We start from the raw sequence: 5,461 nt of genomic DNA, 5'->3' as shown, positions 1-5,461 counted from the left end.
GTCAAGTCTGTCCCGTATTCAGTAAGTGAAAATAAAATAAACAATAAAAGGTGAATCAAATGGACCATTACGGCAAGGCTGGGATGGTCAATTTGGTAAAGTAAATCCGTTGGGCATCTTTCTTTGCCTTTAGACAACAATTCTGATGCAAAAGAGCCAAACGGGACAGGCCAAAAAAATAAAAATAAAATAAAATATCTAGGTGTGGTACTTGATCATAAACTGTTTTGAATCTCATGCTGATGCCACTATTAAAAAAGTTCAACCAAGACTGTTCATTTTAAGGAAAATGAAATCTTTTAATGTCTCATCTGAGATGTTGTCGTTGTTTTATAGACGTTTTATCGAATCTGTGATGTCTTTTTGTATCGCTGCCTAGTTTGGTAACCTGACAGTGAAGAATAAGAATCAGTTGGGTCTTTTGAAAAAACTGCTAGCAAAATTTCAGGGAGCTGGCAAGATGGACTTTTGGCCATTTACAATAAAAATGTGCTTAGAAAGGCTCATTCTATTGTTAATATTTGGAACCATCCACTTCACAGTGAGTTTGAGTTGGTACAGTGAGTAACTCTGAGGAAGACCAAAAGACTCCAGGTGTCTTTTATCCCTACTGCATCCTGTCTCCTAAATGGCATATAACCGTTCTGGGATTTTCTATTACTATTATTGTCATTTTATATTATTGTTTTGCTTACTTTTATCCTGTTGCTAAACTAATTTCCCTTTTGGGACAATAAAGAATTTGATTTGAATTGAATTGAATGTCATGTGACACTCCCACAAACAAAATCACAGTTTAGTAACACAGCAACTCAGTGTGCTTACTGGAAAGTAACAGTATCTAATTACTTTATTTTTGCAATAGTAATCCCTTACTTTACTCATTACTTGAAAAAACTAATCAGATTACGCGTTATTGCCCATCTCTGATGGTGAAATACTGTGCAAATATACACCAGTACAAATGCACACCCACATTTGTACTAGTGCATAGCAGATGTATTTGAGCTGGATACACGGAACCTTATTTTTTCCTCTATCACACTGCCTCAGCTCACAGTGCCAGAAGTCAATAAAGCTCAAAAGAACAGGCACTTTGGCCCAGCCTCTGTGTCCAAGTACACAAAAGTTCCTCTTCAGAAGAAAAATAGACAACACTGGTTCCTGTCATACATCACAAGGGGCATTTAGGGGAATTGCAGAGTGTTTCCTCAAGCTTAATTAAAATGCACAGCCCCTTCCTGTGCTCCTGTATTTAACCTTGACTTGCTCACTTCTCACTTGGCTTGATAAAAAGAATATCAGGGTGCTCAAACGTGCAGGGAAGTACACACACAGACGCAGACAATGTATGTATGCTAGGACCATCCAAGCCAGGCCTTACAGTGGCCATAAGTTCATTAGCATCCCTTACATCTGCCTCTAATACTCTCAGTGCTTAAGAACATTCACCAGCACACAAACATACACGCACATGTGTGTGTGTGTGTGTCTGTGCATGAAGCTGATTTGTTGTAGAAGCTGGCATCCTGCAGCCTGCTGGTGTTTATGTGTGAGACGGGGGGTAAGCACAGAGTTATTTGTTGCACAAGCAAAATTTATAACACAATGACACAAAGCAATAACATGATTGCAACACAACTCAAAATACTGATTGCAATCAAATATGCAATTCATTAAAAATGACTCTCCGACGATTTATGGTTAGATTTATGGTTTCAAAGGTCATCCTTAGAAAGACAAAGAAAGACAGAAAGAAAGTCCTTTAACAAACGCATTTATTCAAATCACAATTCAATAATGCAAACACTCACAAAGTCAAAGGAAAAGTCACAAAAACACCACACACTTCGATGAACATGTAGTTATCAAAACAAATACAATAATAATAATAATAATAATAATAATAATAATACTCTATAAATGCAAAACAAGTGCACCATCCTTCCTCAATGAACATAAAAATTTCGAATACACCACAAATCTGTAAACATCTGTAGATTACAAGTAACTCTATAAAAAGCATGCTCCACTTTCAATCTCGATGCGACTAACCCCTTAAAACTAAGTGCTGCATCATTCCTACCCTGTCGAAGCACTTTATTCTTCCTTGTTTTCCAAATTGCTAACTCAGCCATTCCAAGAAGGAAATTAATTAAGACATGAGTCTTCTTTTTCAAAGCTCTGTACTTAAGACTAAAAACAAAAACAGCCATAGAAAAACGCTCACCGAGGGCTTCCACCCATTCCTGCAATAAACTAAACAGGCTTTTTAACCTCACACAGGACAAAAACAAGTGTTCCAGCGACTCCTGTTTTTCACAAAAAAAAAAAAAGCACCCCTTGTAGTCGGGTCAAAGTGAGCTCTGTGTCTGTTCATAGCTATCAATCCATGTATAACCCTACACTGGAGGTCACCAACCTGTTTCTCAACAGGTGGGTTATACAGGACCCTCCATCTGCCCTTCGGGGCAAGGTCTGAATCAAAAATCTGTGTCCACCTTGACTCCCTGACCCCTGCTAGAGAGCACAAGTTCAGCACCTGGACACAACTTTGATACAAGTGCTTCTTCCCACATGAACTGAGAATACCCAAGAGTTCAGCAGTCCATTCTCCTCATGCCAGCCATCAAAAGCTGATGCAGCTGAAAGTACTGGAAATACGTACTCATATTCATTATGCCACTGGTCCGCTAGATCGCAGTTTTCAGCAAATACTTTCAGTGACACGGGTAAGGACTCCCAGACCTCTTCCAGGATCCTCTTTAAGATTCTGGTGGACTTAATGTTAGTGAGATTGAATATCCTTCCTATCGATAGTCTTGCGAGGTGACCCAGTTTCAAAATCCCAGCTTGAATGAACTTGGTCCTTATTGTAGGTAATGACAGCAAACAATCCCATACAAAAAAGTCATTGTGAAACAATGGTTCCTCAAAAAGCCACAGGCCAGGTCTAGGTCAGGATCACAGAAAATCATCAGCGTTTTCCAAGCATCCAACACTGAATGATAAAAAGGTGGTAAACCCATCATATCAAGCTCTGCTGTTTTAAGCAAAAACAGATGCTTATCCAGTCCAGGATATCCAGCTTTCTGGAGAAGCAGCCGAGCCAAGAGAAGCCATCAGTAGCTATGTCCATAAAGCATCTTAACTCATTCACTGCCATTGACGTCTATAGCCGTCAATTGCAGTGAATGAGTCAATGGGTTTAACTCATTCACTGCCAATGGCTGGCAGTGAATGAGTTAAGAGTGATTTGTAACCTGAAGGCAGTGGTCATGATAGCCATTATATCCACAAGTCCTTGACCTCCCTCTGACATAGGAAGAAAGAGAACAGATGCAGATAATGAAACTAGATTCAGTGATCCGAATCGTTGGAATTCTCTGGTCTTCATGTGGTTTGTCTCAACAGACAATACAAATGCCACTATATAAAGTGGAGCAATAAGCATAGCGTGTTGGCTGTCCAGAGTTCTGGACAGTCAGTTGCCCAGAGTGTGTACAGAGTGTAATTTATTTTCTCAGCATTTCTCAAATGTTTTTAAATACAGCTTCATCTTTGAACTAAAACTCAGCTTGAAACCATGGCTTTCACTTGAACACCCGAAACAACCTCCAAAGAAAGGAAGGCAAGCACTCATCAGCCCTGGTGGCCTAATGGATAAGGCACTGGCCTCCTAAGCCAGGGATTGTGGATTCGAGTCCCATTTAGGGTGCAGTCCAGCAGCAGAGTGGCGCAGCGGAAGCATGCTGGGCGCATAACCAAGAGGTCGATAGATCGAAACCATCCTCTGCTATGTTTTTTGGATGGCCAGATTCTCTGAACTGTGTCCAATAACAGATGACAGTCAGGACCTGCTCCCCAAAAACGTAGACCATGAACCCTGTAGTACAAGCGCCGAGTGAGTCAGTCGAATACTATAACGGCCCCCGATCACCGAGGGCGATTCCCTATCTGTACGTAGCAAAGCACAGAGGCTTCCAACTCCAGTCCTGGAGAGCTACTTTTCTTTAGCTTTTAGATGCATCCTTGCTGGAACACAGCTGAATCAAATGAATGGCGGGTTATCAGGCCTTTGCCAAACTTGATGCCATGCTGAAAAGGTAATTCAAGCATTTGATTCAGCTGTGTTTGAGCACATCACATGTGCTCCTTCTACTCCCCCTCTTTTAATGGAACTAGATTCAGTGATTAAAATTGTTGGTACTCTCTGGTACTTTTTTTTACTTTTTTGTACATCTGTCTATATATTTCTCATAACAAACATAGTATATATATTTTGAGCTCTATTTTGGTTTCCTGTGTTTTATTCACACACTCAGGCTCCATAGTCGAAACTACTTCTGATTGCTCATTTTCTATGAAGCTGCAGTCAGGCGCCTGGTCCTTTACCGGGTTACAATATGGTTTCACAAGTGTCAACAGACAACATAAATGGCCCCAAATAAAGCCAATGCTGCCCAGACCAGAAAAAATCCACAATGAAACACTGAACATCTTTAACCAGCCTAGCAGGTGGAACCAACACCACAAGCTTGTGCCACAGGGACGAGGCAAACAGATTACTGGCATTCAGAGCCCTACGCCTATATCACAGCTGGGGTAGCAACCATGTCCAATTAGACAACTTTGACTTAACTTCTTCCCATATGCCCTCCCACTTCTTTTTCTGAAATTTTTCATTACCTATAAAAAGTCCCAGTGTCTTAATACCATTCCTTCCTCAGCACAAATTTCCTGGCAGGGTTGGACTGTTCTCTATGCATCATTTACCCACCAATAAGGCCTCGCTTTTGTCCCAGTTAACTTTGGCCAAAGAAGCCTTTTCATACATAGTTAAACTTTCACTCAGTTCATTCACATCATGTTGATTACTAATAAAGATATTAACATCATCAGCATAAGCAGAAACAACTACCGAACAACTGTGACCCATACCCGGTAGGGTAAGACCTTTTAATTTTGCTCTCAATCTAAATAAAAGAGGTTCAGTTGCTAAACAATACAGCTGACCTGAAATGGGACAACCCTGCCTAATGAACTGATACAGGGTTACTCAACCCACCTGCCACCTTCACTACACAACTAGCATAGGCATAAAGTAATTTCACCCAAGAAAGAAAAACATTTCCCACACCAAATGCTTGCAAGGTTGAAAAAAGAAAAGTATGATCTACAAGATCAAAAACCTTCTCCTGATCAATAGAGATAATCCCCACGTTTAGGTCATACTGTATGTCTCACAGACAGCAAAAACATCTCTCATAAGAAATAAGTTGTCTAACATAGATCTGTCTGGAACACAGTATGACTGATCCACTGGAAATGGGGAGGTCAATAAAATTTTTCAGTCTATTGGATAACACCTTTGAAAGAATGTTATAGTCTGTACATAAAAGAGTCACTGGTCTCCAGATTTTGTAACAAGGCAAGGTCCCCCTTTATAGGCAGCAGAGAG

The 5,461-nt window shown here is 40.4% G+C and overlaps 1 non-coding gene across 1 annotated transcript; it reads left to right on the top strand.

The window, feature by feature from the left end:
• Positions 1-3,645: 3,645 nt before the first annotated feature.
• trnar-ccu (transfer RNA arginine (anticodon CCU)) lies at positions 3,646-3,718 on the top strand. The gene has a single exon. It is a non-coding gene; the product is annotated as a tRNA-Arg (tRNA).
• The last annotated feature ends 1,743 nt before the right edge of the window (positions 3,719-5,461 follow it).

The sequence above is a fragment of the Pundamilia nyererei genome, unplaced genomic scaffold (assembly GCF_000239375.1).
Source record: "Pundamilia nyererei isolate P.nyererei 1_Seehausen unplaced genomic scaffold, PunNye1.0 scaffold00409, whole genome shotgun sequence".
Lineage (NCBI taxonomy): Eukaryota > Metazoa > Chordata > Actinopteri > Cichliformes > Cichlidae > Pundamilia > Pundamilia nyererei.
The sequence above is the reverse complement of the archived record's forward strand: the minus strand, read 5'-3'. Positions and strand labels throughout refer to the sequence as shown.